This window comes from Homalodisca vitripennis, chromosome 2 (genome assembly GCF_021130785.1).
Source record: "Homalodisca vitripennis isolate AUS2020 chromosome 2, UT_GWSS_2.1, whole genome shotgun sequence".
NCBI classification, from domain to species: Eukaryota; Metazoa; Arthropoda; class Insecta; order Hemiptera; family Cicadellidae; genus Homalodisca; species Homalodisca vitripennis.
The window spans coordinates 160,006,074-160,023,487 of NC_060208.1; positions in this window are offsets into that span (position 1 = coordinate 160,006,074).

Below are 17,414 nucleotides of genomic sequence, written 5' to 3' on the forward strand. Positions count from 1 at the left end.
GAATTTTACTGAACCCGGTCATAACATACATTTTATGTATAAATACAACCAGTTTTATAAAATATTAAAACAGTGATTTATGCAAAAAATTTTGTCCAAATAGGGTTTCAATATGAAATAATATAGATTTACAATATATTGAAAATATCTAGTTAATAATAATGAAATTCAACATTGCGTTCACTTAGATAAAATCATAGCCATCGCGTAACGTGATGTAAACAAATCAATTTAGAAGAATAATTAAAAAATGTTATTTACAAATCATCCACAGCAGTTCCAAACTTTCGTAGTTAACGTAGTTTCAGCACACGACGTTATACTATGTTGTTAAATTTAAATGTAATTCAATTATAAAATGAATTTAATTCAAAAGCTAATCACTCAATACAAACTATTTGATTTCCGTTATTCCTGAGTTATTCCAACTACTCGTTACTTTAGGTCTTATAGAACAAAAATTTAATACTGTAACTATAATTTATAATTTACGCAACCCTACGGTCTACACAACTAAGCCTGATACTATTGTGTTCTTAGTGATTCCACTTAGTGTCAAACACACAAAATGATTACGGCACCAGTCGCGGAAGCATATTTCTAAGCATAACCTACTATAATCAACCCACGAATTCATTTAATGTACATAAAGTGTATTGTAGTCAAATATTACAAAAATATCCTAAATACCTCATGAAAGTCTATGTAAAGTCGCATGGGATTTATTCAGAACGATTGTGAAATGTGCTGTATGAGAATGTACACATACCGAGCTATGTTAAGGCTTTTGTTGGGTAGATGGTGTCAATCCGTGTTCAATAACATTAATAAATGTAAAAATATTTTTTATGCCCTACTGAAATCCTGAAATGTTTAACACTAAAAACATTTTCTCTTACGTCTTAAAAATAACATTTTTTGCAATAACTTTAAATAAATTTTGATATTTATTTTCATTTTCAACATATTTTCTTCGTTAACTAGGTGTTCTAGGTTGGTGAATATTCAAAGACGTAATTTGGCTGAGTGTAAATGTTCTGTCGTTTTCTTATCCGTATCGCTACATGTCAGTATATTTGCATGGAGGACATCTAGAGTATGATATCAATTATAGACATGTAATTTTACATGCAAGCTCAGTGAAGCCTGTTGCATGACACTAGAGTGGTGTATCATAAATATTGTATTAGTAAAGTAGGAATCTGATTTGTTTATCAATATAAACTCCACATGTAATCATATAAATTTAATAAAACTATTAGCATAGCACTTTTTACCACATGAAAAAACTTGTTATTAATACTTTAAGTTTATCTTAAGTAATATTCCATTTGAATATCCGGTAGAGAGCTACATAACTGTATTACTTGACCGTACTTAACCGTAATGTATTTCTAATGATATGAGTAATAAACGATAATGGCCTGAACATTGCATGCTACTTTTGATAGATGGCTGTCCCAAACAAAACATAAAACATTCCATTAGAAATAAGTTAAGTATGTATGACTTAGAAATGACCACTCCAAATATACTTCTGGTTGTTTTACAACAAACAATATACCACGCACAAAGTTGATGTGTAATATATATATATATATATATAATAGAATCTTATACGACTGATTATTAAGGTATTTAAATATTTACTGTCTTTTACATGCAGAAAATATCTGATTATTTCATTTTCTAAACACTATTATATACCATATTCATTTGATGCGAATCAATGCACTTATATATTGAGAGGTATATGAATGAAAATTAATTATTTTAGACAAGTTTCATCGTCCAGCATCAATTTATATGAAGCAATATATGGTAAATAATGATACACTTATTTACGTTAATTAGTTAAGAGATATGAAATCTCATGTATTTGAGGTGGGATAGGAATATTTCTTAGCCTCATGAATAGGTATCATTAGAGTGTTATTCGATGAATAAAAAAAAATAAATTTTGGTATCCCGAATCCATTTTTAATATTATAAGTTCATTTCTTAGTTCATGTTTTTTAAACCATTAGTAGTAATGAAATGAATATTTTATTAAAATATACAGATTCACCTCAGTATGCCTAAAATATTATGTTTCAATCATAATGTAACTCTGAAGACATCGGTTACTTCACATTTCACGAAAATGTTTAAAATATAAAGAAGGCCGTCAAATTATTGTTTACATGTAAACATGTTTTAATATATTCATCTTATAGCAAATTACCTATAAAATCGTATAGACTTAAAAAGTATTATTTCATATTTAAAAGCGGCGAGGAGATTATATTGTAGACTGTATTCAGATTAACTTAAGAAATTAAATATATTATAACGACTAAATGGGTTGCTTTGGTGTTTGCAGTCAGACTGTGTGCATCCACAGCTAGTATGGTATGATTAATCTTTTATCTGAAGTTTTTCTAAATGTCTTAATTCAACTTTGCAATCATTAATCTATTAAATAAAAAATAAAGGTGGGACGATTGGTTAACAGAATCAGATTACAACGGTCCGCACCGTTATGTATTACGTTAGATTGTCTTTCTTAGTCCTTTGTGGTTGGTGTCATGTCTATGGTAGGTTTTACGGCCCATCCCACGATCTCCATCATATTTACACTCTAATCATAGCTACACAATGAAATTTGTATCTATTATTTTAGATTTTAATTACTTCAGTACTTTCGTTATTTTAGGTCTTCGTAAAGTTAGTATTTTAAGGGAACTACTTAGCAATATACAACAAAATTTAAATGTAGAACTCTCAGTGAAACATTACTATAACTCCTGAAAATTACTAATACTAAACAACATTTACTAGTAATACAGTATGGATGTCATATTTAAAATCACATTATATTCGGTAAAATGACCTAAGCATTAGGGAATATTCACATTGCTCAACGGTACCCAAAATATACTGCATGTTTCCCTTTTTTAAACTGATTTGCATTAAACATGTTTAAAACTATTAAGGAATTTAATTTAGTATCACATAAAAATTTATAAATTGAGTAATTTTGTTGTCCTTCTCCACTGAAGGGTGTACGCAATGCAATGCATTGACGAAGTGTAACGCGGAAATCTCTTAACTATTCCTGTTCAATATAAATACCACCTGTTTTAAAATCAAGACTTTTGAAATCTTGTGCCTTTACGTATGATTAGTAGAGGAATGTAATAGTTATAATATTACAGTTATGATAATGAATATTTTTTTAGTATTCCTGCATCATTTAGCTATACACAGACTTAAATGACTTCTACATAGGCGTAAATGATGAGAAATATAAAGGTTATTGTTTTTACAATAATATTCCAATTAAAGTATGATAATTAAATTTAGTTATGCACGTAAAAAACTTTAGAATTAAATACAATAAGAATAATTCTATACAATCAGCTACCATTTCCAAACAATTCCTGCCAAATTTGCGCTGTACGCAATTTCTTACACTAACGACGGTGGTGGAATGATGAATACAAACGGTGAAAAGGAGCAGCCGGCCATTATGAGATGCTTTATAAAGAGATACTAGTTTGGTGGGTAGCCTCAGTGATGAGACCTTGCCAAATTCGAAATTATAAAACAGAAAATATTCTTTTTAATACAATTATGTTGATATAATCCCTAATTTATACGTCTGTTGACATATTAGGTTTTACTGTAATGTAAACAAGAATCAACGCGTACGATAATAATCATTTAAATAAATATACTACGCTAAACTTATTGCTTAGTAGCGGTTTGGGTAAAAATGAGAGCTAAATTATGCATATTATTAATTTAGTATGTTCTATTAGTTATTATCTAGGCATTTCTGGTCTGAGATCATCAATAAAAAGATATATCTTTATATGTAAAGATATTTAGATATAAAATATATTTATATCTTTGTATAATATTATTATGTATAGAGTTAAAAACTTAAACTTAACAACTTAATATACATACATACATATATATATACATATATATATATATATATATATATATATATATATATATATATATAATATTATTATGTATAGTTAAAAACTTAAACTTAACAACTTAATATACATACATACATATATATATATATATATATATGTGTGTGTGTGTGTGTGTGTGTGTGTGTATATATTTGTATATGAATATATATATATATATATATATATATATATATATATATATATATGTGTATATATATTTGTATATGAAAATATATATATATATATATATATATATATATATATATACATACATGTGTGTATATATTAATATTTTCCAAGTACTTAACTGCCTGACGAAGGTGGTTGGGTGGTTGAAGATTTTGACTACAAGCAGCCAAATATTAGTATTCAATTAACTTACCTAAAGAATAGGGGAATGTGAAAATGAATTAGCTAAAGTACAGGGTGGAGCGCGGTAATTTGCTGATTTGGAAATGAAATAAAAAAATTATGAACCTTATAAAAAATTATTTTTTATTTTAATTATATTGAACAGTAAGGGAATTTTTAAATTTAATTGTTTTTAAATAATGTATCTGGCAAATGTCGACCTTCGGCATCCACACACTGCTGCATACGTTTTCTGAAGTTTTCATTAACTCTAACAAGCATGTCGACCGGTATTCTGGCAATTTCAGCCTCAATATTGTTCCTTAGGTCTTCCAAGGTGTTGGGACGGTTGATATACACCTTCGACTTCAGGTAACCCCAAAGGAAAAAATCGCATGGGGCTAAGTCTGGTGAGCGTGCCGACCAGTTCACATCACCCCTCAAAGAGATAAGCCGTCCAGGAAACATTTGCCTTAAACAATTCATGGTAACCCTCGCTGTGTGTGCAGTGGCACTATCCTGTTGGAACCATGTCCTCTAATTGCATTGCCTCAAGAGCCGGCCGAAAAAATCCTGTATCATAGTCATGTACCGTTCGGAGTTCACAGTTATGGCACGACGGTTATCATGAAAAAAGTAAGGGCCAATAATGCCTACTCGTGATATGGCGCACCACACAGTGACGCGGTCTGAGTGCAGAGGTCTCTGGTGGACTTCTCTGGGGTTTGTTTCACTCCAGTAGCGCATGTTTTGCTTGTTGACACACCCACTGAGATTAAAATGTGCCTCATCAGAAAAGAACTCAATTGCGTCACGCGGTATAATTGCAAGCATGTCTTCACAAGAAGTACGCCAGTAGAGTAACCCGGAGGATAGCCCCGCGCTCTGATTGGTCGAGAGCAGGTCACGTGATCCAAGATGGCGGCTAAGCCCCGCCCCCACGGGAAAAATTCCCTCAAATGCGGGAAAAATCCCTCACGCGCGGGAAAAAATCCCTCAAATTGCGGGAACCAAAAAAAAAAGTGGCGGGAACTTTGAAAAATCAAATACTTACATAGAAAAAAACTTGTTTATTTTGTACTATAAGAGTATACTGCACTACAAGAGTCAGCCGTCAGCTGTACCCGTAGCCACCTGAAACAAAACACAGTAATCAGTAAAGCAGTCGCGTCCGGCTCAAGCCCACCACATCCGCGAAGGTCAACAGCACTCCCGTCTGGGAATGCCGCCTGTCTGGGAATGCGGCCTGTCTGGGAATGCCGCCCACCCAGGGTCACCGCGTCCGGGAAGCGCAGTCGCTAATCAAATTCGCAACCAACGCCTCATCCTGCTCCGGTTCCGCTTGGCAAGATTACCCGTCCGCCCAGGGTCAACGAGGCCATTGCCATATCCTGGATCCTTGTGACCGGGGCTTTATAAGAGACCGAAATTATTCCCTTCCAGTCAGTTGCGGTAGAGGCACGCTAGATTGCAGCACACCACAGCAACACATCCAAGTAATAGTCGATAGTATCGAAATCTAACCGACTAACCCACTAACTAGGTAGTACTAAGCATTCCTAACACTATACTATACTATACTTATACAGTTACTACAGTTATACAGTTACTATACTTATACAGTTATATACAGAAATGGAGCCCGTACATGTAGTGTGTACCGACGAGACCTATGTTACAAGGTTTCGAGTCCGTGGTACTAAAGTGACTTTTAAATTTAATTCTGTCCCTGAAGGGGTTACGGAACTCGACTGGGTAAGACGGGGGTTCGCCGAAATCATGGACCGAATGAAGGCCGATGCCGAAGACACAGACCAACTCGGTTTCACTCTGAGGTCCCTAAATTTAAAATTCAAAGAGCCGGGGTACGTAGCATTCCGACCCGCCAGTGAGCTGGACAGTGACGTGTTGTGGACCATATTCGGAGGGATCGTCCAGAGCAATGCCGAAGCCCTCACCTCCAGCGATACATTCCAAGTAGAATGCACTAGAGTAAATATTCCGGTAGGAACGGGTAGAGTGAGACCTGGCTTGTACAATACTTTTTACGAAGAGTGTAAGTCCCGTAAGGGTATCGTAGTTATTAATAATAGCGACAACCTATGTTTACCGCGGGCGTTGGTTGTGGCCGAAGCCTACGCCAAGAAAGATCCCCAAATTAAAGCAATAAGGCAGGATAAGGGTAAGCGACAAACTTGTAGAGCCCAAAAACTGATGACCAAAGCCGGTGTCCAAATTCCAGAACTGGGAGCGGGGATCCCCGAACTTTCAAAATTCCAAGACCACCTGAAAGATTACAACATTACAGTCTACAGCTATGGAAACAAAGGCCGGATTGTGTACTTTAATGGTAACAACTCTGATGCTCAGTACAAAATCAACCTGCTTTATCACGATGGACACTACAATGTGATTACATCTCTCACTGCGGCTTTTGTATGCACCTACTTCTGCGAGCCTTGCCATACCCCTTATGACCACAAGGGTGAACACAGGTGTTCCAATATCTGCCCTGCGTGTCAGACTGTATCTCCACCATGTAAAGAGGAGCATGGAGGAATAGTTTGTCCAAATTGTAACATCAAATTCAAAAACCAAATTTGCTTCGCAGCCCACAAGGGTGAGCGTTGCAAGTCAGTAAAGAAATGTAAAGACTGCCAAAAACTCGTATATTTCAAAAATCGTAAGTCAAAACACGTGTGCGGTGAAGAGTTTTGCAAAACTTGTAACGATTATATGCTACCAAACCATCAATGTTACATGCGGGTTGACACAAACAAACCCAAAACTAAAGATTTCCTGTTCATTTTCTTCGACCTTGAGACCCGCCAAGATGAAATTTTAACCGAAAACTCAAAAAATTCATAAAGTCAATCTCTGTGTATCGCAGCAATTTTGTTGGAAATGCATTGATAAGGGAAATTGCCAAAATTGCAACAACCGCACCAGGGTCTTTAGACAAGACCCGACCAATCATTTTATGGAGTACGTAATGGAGGAGAGAAAAAAATTCAAAAATGTATGCGTCATTGCTCATAACGGCCAAGGTTTCGATTTTCAATTTCTGCTAAAGTACGTTCTCGAAAAAACCAAATTCACTCCAGAGCTAATTATGCGTGGCACTAAAGTCATACTTATGGAGTTGGACAATGTGCGATTTATCGATTCGCTAAACTATTTCCCCATGGCCCTCTCTGCATTACCCAAAGCCTTTGACCTTCCCCCGGAGAAGAAGAAGGGCTACTTCCCTCACCTCTTCAACACATTGGCAAACCAAAATTATGTAGGCCCCATACCATCCAAGGAGTACTACAGCCCTGAAACCATGTTCGAAAAAACCCACAGAGACTTTGAAAATTGGTATAACGAACAAGTCGCTAACAATGTAGTTTTTCATTTTCAAAAAGAGTTGATCGAGTACTGTATTTCAGATGTAGACATACTAGCGCAAGCGTGCATTAAATTCAGAGACATTTTCTTGAAAGAGTGCAATGTTGACCCCTTCATGGAAGCCGTTACCATTGCAAGCGCATGCAATCTGGCTTTCAGACGCAACTTCCTAAAACCAAACACCATCGGTCTGATCCCTAAGAATGGATACCGTCTTGTGGACATTCAGTCGCCTATCGCTCTGCAGTGGCTGTCTTGGGAGGAAGAAAAGCGCGGTGTTCAAGTTCAGCACGCGGGGCGGGGGAGAGAAATCAAAATTGAGGGGCTAAAAGTAGACGGTGTTGACGGAGAACGAATCTATGAATTTCAGGGCTGTTACTTCCACGGGTGTCCTAATTGCTTTCCTTTTAAAAGGGAAGAGCCCCTTACAGATGACCCTTCCGATACTCTGCATTTAAGGTTCGAGAGAACCAAATCTAAAACTTCTCGACTTGAGAATGCAGGGTATGAAGTAGTTGAAATGTGGGAGTGTCAGTTCCAAAAACTGAAGAAAGAACAACAATTGGATTATCTAAATTTTCTCCCCATACTAAACACACTCCCGCTCAACCCCAGAGATGCCTTCTTCGGGGGAAGGACAGGAAATGCAAAATCATATCACAAGTGCGAGGACGGGGAAACTATCCAGTACGTGGACGTATGCTCACTCTACCCGTACGTCTGTAAACGTGGAATGTATCCTGTGGGGCACCCAAAAATCTGTGTAGGGGACAAGGAGTGTAGAGAAAGAGGCTTGAAGGCCGAAGGCCTCCTCAAGTGTAAAGTCCTGCCTCCTCTAAATTTGTATCATCCCGTCCTTCCAGCACGCATGAACAATAAATTAATGTTTGTTTTATGCCGTACATGTGGTCTAGAAACGTCAAACACAGAGTGTAATCACAACATCGAGGAAAGAGCATTGACAGGGACATGGACAATGCAGGAAATACGCAAGGCTGTGGAAAAGGGATACGAAATTGTAGAAATGTATGAGCTCTGGGAGTACGAGGTGGCAAGATACGAGACAGGGGGTCTATTCACAGACTTCATAAACAAATTTTTAAAAATCAAACAAGAGGCATCAGGTTACCCCTCCTGGTGCCTAACTGAAGAAGACAAGGCCAAGTACATTCATAGTTACCACGAACACGAAGGTATTCACCTGGACCCGACCAAAATTGAGAAGAACGGGGGTCTTCGCTCCCTAGCTAAATTAATGTTAAATTCTTTCTGGGGTAAATTCGGCCAAAGAGAGAATCAAACAAAGACATCGATTGTTAGAGAACCATGCGACCTGTACAAATTACTTACAAGTCCGGGGGTCCAAGTAAACACGTTACAAGAAATAAATGAAAATGTACTCCTTGTTAATTGGCAACATATTGACGAAGTCGGGGAATCCTTAGAACAGTTAACGTCGTACTAGCTGCCTACACCACCTCCCAAGCAAGACTCAAGCTGTACGAACATCTGGAAGCTCTGGAGAACCAGGTCCTCTATTACGACACAGACAGTGTCCTCTACGTACAAAGGGAAGGTATGTACAAGGTCCCCACAGGGGATTACTTGGGCGAGATGACCGATGAACTGGTTGACTACGGCCCCGGCTCTCACATCGTTGAATTTGTTTCAGGCGGCCCCAAGACTTACGCCTATCTTGTCTGGTCAACAAATAAAAACACACTAGTTGAAGTTTGTAAAATAAAAGGCCTTACTCTAAATTTAAAAACTAGCCAAACATTAAACTTTTCCAAATTAAAAGAAATGGTGCTGAGTGAGACCGATGTAAGCTTGGAGATAGTTGAAAACAGAATAAGACGTACTAAAGAAAAGAACATTGTTACCGTGGAGGAGCACAAATTATTTAAAATTACTGGACCCAAAAGGAAACTCGAAGGACCCTATGACACTTTACCTTTTGGCTTTAAAAAGCATAAAAACTAACACATTACATACAGCAAGACTTACCTGACTCGTCCCATACACCCTTGAGGATCGGTAGCAAACCACGTGGTCCCGACTCTTCAAAATGATGAAGCAACCCCTCTCTACTCTCGAATCTTCTGCATACCTGAAGAGCGGCTAGGGCTTGGAGAGTAGGGACCTCGTCCCACGGGAGCCATGCCGGGATGACACAGGGGTCAGGTAGGGGCTTCCACAACTCAGAAACGGTGAAGTCGTACTCCACTACCTGACGGGTGCGCGAGCGGTTACCTCGACGTGACCTCCCAAAATAAAGTCGCCACTCGCGCCGTGCATCCCGCTCCAGCTGACGGTGAGCCCGACTCCATGCCCAGGCAGAGATGGATGGCTGCTGTGGCGGCGGGTCTGTCCATGCCAGGAGCTTAGACAATTTTACAATCACTTGCAGAATCGTTAGAAGTGAGGTCAACATTGTAACTAACTGTGTTTCAGAGCACGGGAGCTCAGCGTCCAAGTGGAGGGGAGGTCACATGACCGGTCATGTCACAAGCCTACATCCTGGGAGGTATCCAGTATAGCTCCAACCATTCCTACATCCAGTCCACTCTCGCTCTCAGTGCGGTCACCTGCAGAGATGGCTTCTACCAGATCACCGGACGAATGCGAGATCTGGCAAATAAGTTGTGACGACGGGTTCATGTTATATCACATTATGCCAAAATACGGGTGTAACGACTGTAAGCGCTGTTATAGGGCGATGAGATGTATTAGAAACTCTCTGGGGTATTCCGCTTACAGCGTGGACCCTATGCGCGAAATCCCTAAAACTCTTGCCAGTGAGCGCAGGGACATTGTGGATAGCCTGTATAGGTTTTTAAATTTTTGGCAGGCTCAACCGCGTGACGAAGAAGAATGGGAACTGCACAATGAACAATTGGAAGAGGCCCTTCTACACGATGCTATAGAAAGAGAATACTGGGAAGGTGTGGTGAACGAGGTAGACTATCTCCTAGCCTGGGAGGTAGAATTCAAAAAGCACCTCAAACGAAAAGGGTCCTGCTCGGCGTCCGAACAACCAAAAATCGCCAAGTTGTAAACACCCATCCTTCGTCCTGCACACTTCCAGTCGTCTTCATCACCCTTCTTTCCAACCGTCCCTGTGCAAATGGGTATGTATGAATGTGGGAGCTCAGTAAGGGGTTTGGACTTGGGCATGGAGATGAACAAGACTAGGCCCTCGAACGGTTCGGTACGAATGTGGTCCTTCGGGGTGGGCTAAACCCCATAAGTCCCTGAGACCGTGAATGTATGTGTAATGTCTAAGAATAAGGGATGGGGCATTATTGGGTCAAGGAGTATCAACCAGTCACTTCTGGACGGACTTCCAAATCCAATAATGTTTAACCTGGGCGTCAGACACTCGCGTGCCTGACGTGGATGTTTCCAAAACCACACCACTTAGACATTTATAAATACACTTGTATTACCACCTAAGGATCACTTCCCAACATGGACGCTATAGCGAGAGAACTGCACAAACCAGCTAGACGAAATTATCCTAGACGCAAGGTCACGCTGAAAGGACTTAACGATCTCTATCAGGCCGACCTTGTAGAGATGATTCCGCATGCAAGAGCGAACAAAGGGTACAAGTATATATTAACGATGCTCAACCGTGTCACAAAATTCGCATTCGCCATACCCATAAAAAACAAATCCGGTGCAGAGGTCGCAGCCGCACTAGGGTCCATACTAGCTAAACATAAGATGAAAAACTTGCAAACGGACCAAGGTAAAGAGTGGTACAACATTCACGTCAACAAACTCGTACGGAAACACAACATTAACCTGTACTCCACCCAATCACATTTGAAAAGTTCCATTGTAGAACGACTAAACAGAACTCTTAAAGAAAAAATGTATAAAATGTTTACGGCACGCGGTAGCTACGAATGGTTAAGCATCCTACCTATTATAGTTAATGAGTACAACAGTACTGTACACAGGACGACCGGCATGAAACCAAAAGACGTTAGACGGAAACATGTAAAACAGATTCTCGACCGAATAAACAAAAGTAGACCCATCAAGCCTACAAAACCTAAATACCATGTAAACGATCGGGTTAGGATAAGCAGACACAAAGGAGTTTTCAAAAAGGGTTATTTACCCAATTGGTCAAACGAGACGTTTACAATCTTTGCAATAAAACCTACAAAACCTGTAACATATATTTTACAACATATACGAGGCAACATTTTGCAAGGCGGATTCTATGAGCAGGAACTGATAAGAACCGCAACAGGAAACGTCTATCTCGTCGATAAAGTTCTTAGGCGGAAAGGCCTCAAGGCCTTGGTGCGGTGGCGTGGCTTTGACCATACCCACGATAGCTGGGTAAACTCCAAAGACATTATTCGCCCAAACACAGTAAAATATAAAAGGTGACGCGGTGTCTTGGAAACTCCATTACCAAAATGAAGGTCGTAAAGCAAGGTATAATGTTTAAAGTCTGCAATATGGACGAGTTTATAGGTAGCGGATTAGGTCGCAAAAACAAGAACGGTCCGCTCCTACCCGACACTATAAGGAGCCTGATTGTAGGCCCCTCGAACTGTGGCAAGACAAACGTACTATTCAATCTACTTGTAGATCCGAACGGATTACGGTTCGAGAATGTGTACGTATTTTCAAAATCTCTGTATCAGCCAAAGTACCAACTACTGTCAAAGGTAATGCCGAAGGAAGTTGGATATTTCGCCTTTGATGATAACTCGCAGGTCATTACGACGGACGAGGCCAAAGAGAACTCAGTTATGGTTTTTGACGATATAGCTTGCGAAAAACACGATAACATCCGTAACTACTTCACTATGGGCAGACACAAGAACATAGACACGTTTTATCTCGGGCAAACGTACACGCACATACCTAAACAGCTTATCAGGGACAATGCCAACTTTATAATACTGTTCAAACAAGACGACATAAACCTGCGTTACGCCTATAGCGATCACGTAAATACCGACATGGACCTGGAAAAATTCAAGCAGTTGTGCAGTATGGCTTGGAAGGACAGACACGGGTTTATAGTCATAAGCAAGGACGATGACATTGATAATGGAAGGTACCGCGTAGGTCTCGACAGTTTTGTTCAAGATCTATAATGGTTAGGATCTACACTTATAACGACATTAGAGGGTTCTCGAACCAGAGACTCCACAAAGTCAATTCAAATCTGTGTACATGGTACTACCCAAACAAGAAAAAATTTTGCGGTAATTACTGTAGCAGACGACCACCACACGGCTTTCTATTCAATAGAAGGTGTTGGAGACACAAACGCCAAGGACAGTACAGTGCAACCATTCCTCCTGTAATTCTGCTAATGATCTCGTCCAGCGAACGCTTTTATAACCGCGATATCTGGATAGAATTTTTGAAAAAGAGCCAAGAGAAAGGTGTACCATTTGAACTCGTTGTGTATCACGAAGACATGTTAAAGTGTACTGTGCGGGAATCACAGAACTTCTTGTCCCGATTCAGACCATTTCCCAGATCAATTCGGAAAGCTTGTACCGCTGAGAAACGCGCACGGTGGTATACACTTTGCCCAAGTCTGTATAAAAATGTTAGAGTACGGTTGTAAAATACCACACGCCTCACGTTGTATCATTCTCACGGAGCGAACTATACCTATTAGGAAACCTGTTACAATCTACAGACACGTACTGGCATCAAAGTGTTACAGTGACATCAGCTACAACATAGCGTACGGCCCGGTCCCTGACGGACTGCCGAGAGGCGAGAGGAACAAAGTGTTTGCAGGCGTAAACAATCTGTGTCAGAGTCTCTTTACATCCGAATTTCTCAAGGCGGCTCTACCAACGGTGCCCATGTATTGCGACAGATTCGGAATAAGTCTGCGGGACGGAGTGTATAGCATTACAGACCGTAAGCAGTTTGAGGCGTGGAGGCGGTTCACAGGAGCCAATCCGAGTGAGTTCTGGCTACTCAACTCTTACCTAATTCACATACACGGTACAGTGAGAAACCCCATCGCACAGTTAAAAGGGTTTATGGATAAGACTGTAGAGAACGACAAGTATACAGTGGCCGAGATCCCCCAGTGGAGGGACGGCTGGAAGAGAACCTTTGTGTTCAGATCACGGGGACGAGTACAGATACCGAGATCGGTATACTTCAAGAAAATGGGTACGGAAGCGTCACTTTGTGAAATCATTCACTTCCTTCGTAAAACCAAAAAGAGGGCAATGTTCTTCAGACAAGTCGAACTACCTTGAAAATTGAGTGTATATAAGTGTTAAACGGACAGATGGTGTCATCATTGATAAAAATGGAGCGGAACGAGAAACAGCTAAAGGCCGAGATATCAAAGTTAAGAACGGCTATTAAACGAAAGTACAAGGAGTTCAAACAAGGAAACCTGTCCTCCGAAGTCCGTCTGGAAAAACAGTACAAACCCCTCCTCTCGGAACTGCGAAAGCAAACCAAGGACCCCGATATTATAGGGGAACCAAAAGAAGAGCATGACGAGGACGGTATAAAAGACGAACCAACCAAGTTTTCTCCACCCGTAACGTCTTCTCCGACAGTACCAGCTGTACACAATAAAGTGCTGGAAACCACGGTACCCGACGTAAGCACGGCCCTCTCCACGGCCGAAGGTCAGCTGGAGGCCTCACAGTGGGTCAAAGATTCATTCCAGAACGCGTTGACTGTCAAGTACATGAAGGCACTAATGAAGGACATTCCCAGCAATAGAAAGATTGATTCCATATACGGTCCACGCTACGAAAACAGTACACTAATGGTCGGGAATAAACCGTTAACTTTCGATAATGACGGCAGTATAGTCATAGATGACGTACACTACACGCCTACAAAGGGTCTTTATGAATTGCTCTTCAAACGTGCACCACTCAAGGAAGAGTACGACGAAAACGATTTACACGCTTACAGGGATATAATGAAGCGGACACAGGCGCACAAAAGAGGTTACAATTATAAAAGCAACATAAACCGTAACAACTCTACAAAATATGAGCTCGTAATTTCAAAGTTATTCCCCAAAACACACACTGGTAAGGGATTCAAGGACCTGTCACGTCCTGACCCTGTGTACTATGACGACCCGAATGAATTGTGTGAGAGGCTAAGAGTGTTGGTAAGCTCCGCTGAGGCCGGTAATACGGGGCATAAAAACGAGATTATTAACATCGTAGAAGAGCTGAGGGAGCTAAAACTCATAAGCGGTAGTGGTAACGCCAGATACAGAGCTCTGGTATAAATGTATAGACAAAACCCCGTAATGTACAGTTTCGAAATGAGCGTGGACAAGTTTGGTCGCACCGGTAGTGAGGCCGGTAAGAGAGGTCCGCCTGGACAAGGATTCAGTCTCACAGTCGACGGCAACTACGATATCAAGGGCAAACGGTTATGTAACGTGGCCGATGCGCAGCAGAGTCTAGACGTTGTAAACTTGCAGACCTTGAAAAATAATGTGGATAGCGCAGTCCTCAAGACTGTGTCTGACGTTTCGCTTGTATCCAAGAAAAATGTGATGGACGCTAAAGGTAACAGGATTAGCAACATAGGTGATGCTATACTCTGGACCGATGCTCTGACTCTTCGCCGTCTTGCTAGTGAGGTGCCCTATAAGGACACGGACAGCAAATATTACAGGTTTGACAACTACAGATTGCGCATGATAGGTGATCCCACTGGGGATACAGATGCAGTGACGCTAAAATATCTTAAAACGAACACTCTAAAAAGAAGTAGTGATGGTAACGTCTGGGAATGTGATAACAAAAGACTCGGAGAGATGGCTGATCCTCTTCTCGCTGGCGACGGGGTAAACCTGCAGACCTTGGACAAGAAATTAAAAGACACCAAAACAGATATGACCCGGTCTATGCTCAAGACACTAAATGCGAATAAACTCGATGCCAGAAATAATAGACTACCTAACGTAGCTGACCCCACGAACGAAGCGGACGCCGTCAACTTGCGAACGCTAAACAAAAGAACACTAAAGTTCGATACTGAGATAATAGACGCTAAAAAGAGAAGAATAATCAACTTGAGCGATGGTGAGGGACTGGGCGATGCTGTGACTCTGTCACAACTACGTACCCTTACACCTATCAAGAGTATTACAGATTCTACCGTTACATTCGATAATTTCAGACTCTGCATGGTTGGATGGCCAGTCGAGCCTACGGACGCTACGACTAAACGATATGTAGATAGGGCACTATCACTTCTACCTCAGATGAAAGACGGCTACTGGAGTTTTGGACGTATGCGTCTGAGCGAGATAGAAGAGCCTCTATACGAGGGCGAAGCTGTTAATCTGAAATACTTTCAAAAACACGCCATGAACAGAGTGGGGCGAAATTGGAACGCACAAACCGGTAAAGTCACTAATCTGGGAGATCCTACCGAAATGAGTGACGCGGTGTCCATGAATTACCTAGTGAGAGTACTGAGCGAGGTCTATTACGGTATGTACAAACTACTGGCTCCGACGCTGGACGCTATACACTTAACCGATAAAGACGAGTGGATCAGCTTCAACATTGTCAACCCATACTTTAGAGATCCAGTGAGCAGGGTTAGATCGAAACCGTGATGGTTTTATTTATATGTGAGTTGCTGACATTTTTACCGTCAGTTTACTTTAGAACCTGGCGAGATGCGGGTCTTGGTATTTATTCTATGTGTAGCTCCTCTGATTGCTGCTAATAAAACTTTGCTGTACTTGGAGAGATACGGCTATCTCGATACTAATACCTCAGAGCTATCCACAGACATTACACAGGCGATCGTTAGGTTTCAAGAGACGTTCGGCTTGAATGTGACCGGATATGTAAATGAGGAGACGACTAACTTAATGAACCAGCCCAGATGCGACAATTCAGACGAGTTAATAGCGTCTTTCACTGCAAACCCAAACTACGGATGGCGGAAAAACGATATTACCTGGTTTATGTACGGTAGTAATTATCAGTATGACCAACTATGTCGGGATGCGTTCGCCCTATTCTCAAGACATGCCAACCTGACCTTCCGGCGGGACCCTATAAGTCCCACAATCATTTTAATTATCACTCCCAGGAAACATCTTTCGTATTATCTACGGAAAAATTGCAGTAGAGTGTTTGATGGTAGGGGTGGTTCAGTGGGTCACGCCTTTCTCCCTATATTGGGGATGAACCAGACAGATGTTCATATGGACGGTGAAGAAGATTGGGATTATACAATGGATCTACCTGCGCCCGGAAAAGTTTCCTTCTTTTTGGTTCTATTACACGAAATTGGACACGCTCTAGGCTTGCAACATTCATCACTTTCGTCGTCTATAATTTATCCTTTTTATTTTGTACCACATGGTATTTCAAATCTTTACCAATATGATTTAGACAGAGATGATCAAATGGCAATACAGTATATTTACGGACCACCGGCCCCCTCCACCTCAACATCCACTACAACATCTACAACACCATCCACAACAACAACAACAACATCAACTACGACGACAACATCGGCTACCAATAGACCAATAGAGGTCACGCCTACGCCTACACCTACAGATTTGGACATTTGTAATTTAAGACACAAACTCAACACGTTCTTAGTAGTGAGAAACAGATTATACGCGTTTTACGGTAAATACGTTTGGATACTAAGCCTGAACGAAGCCCATAG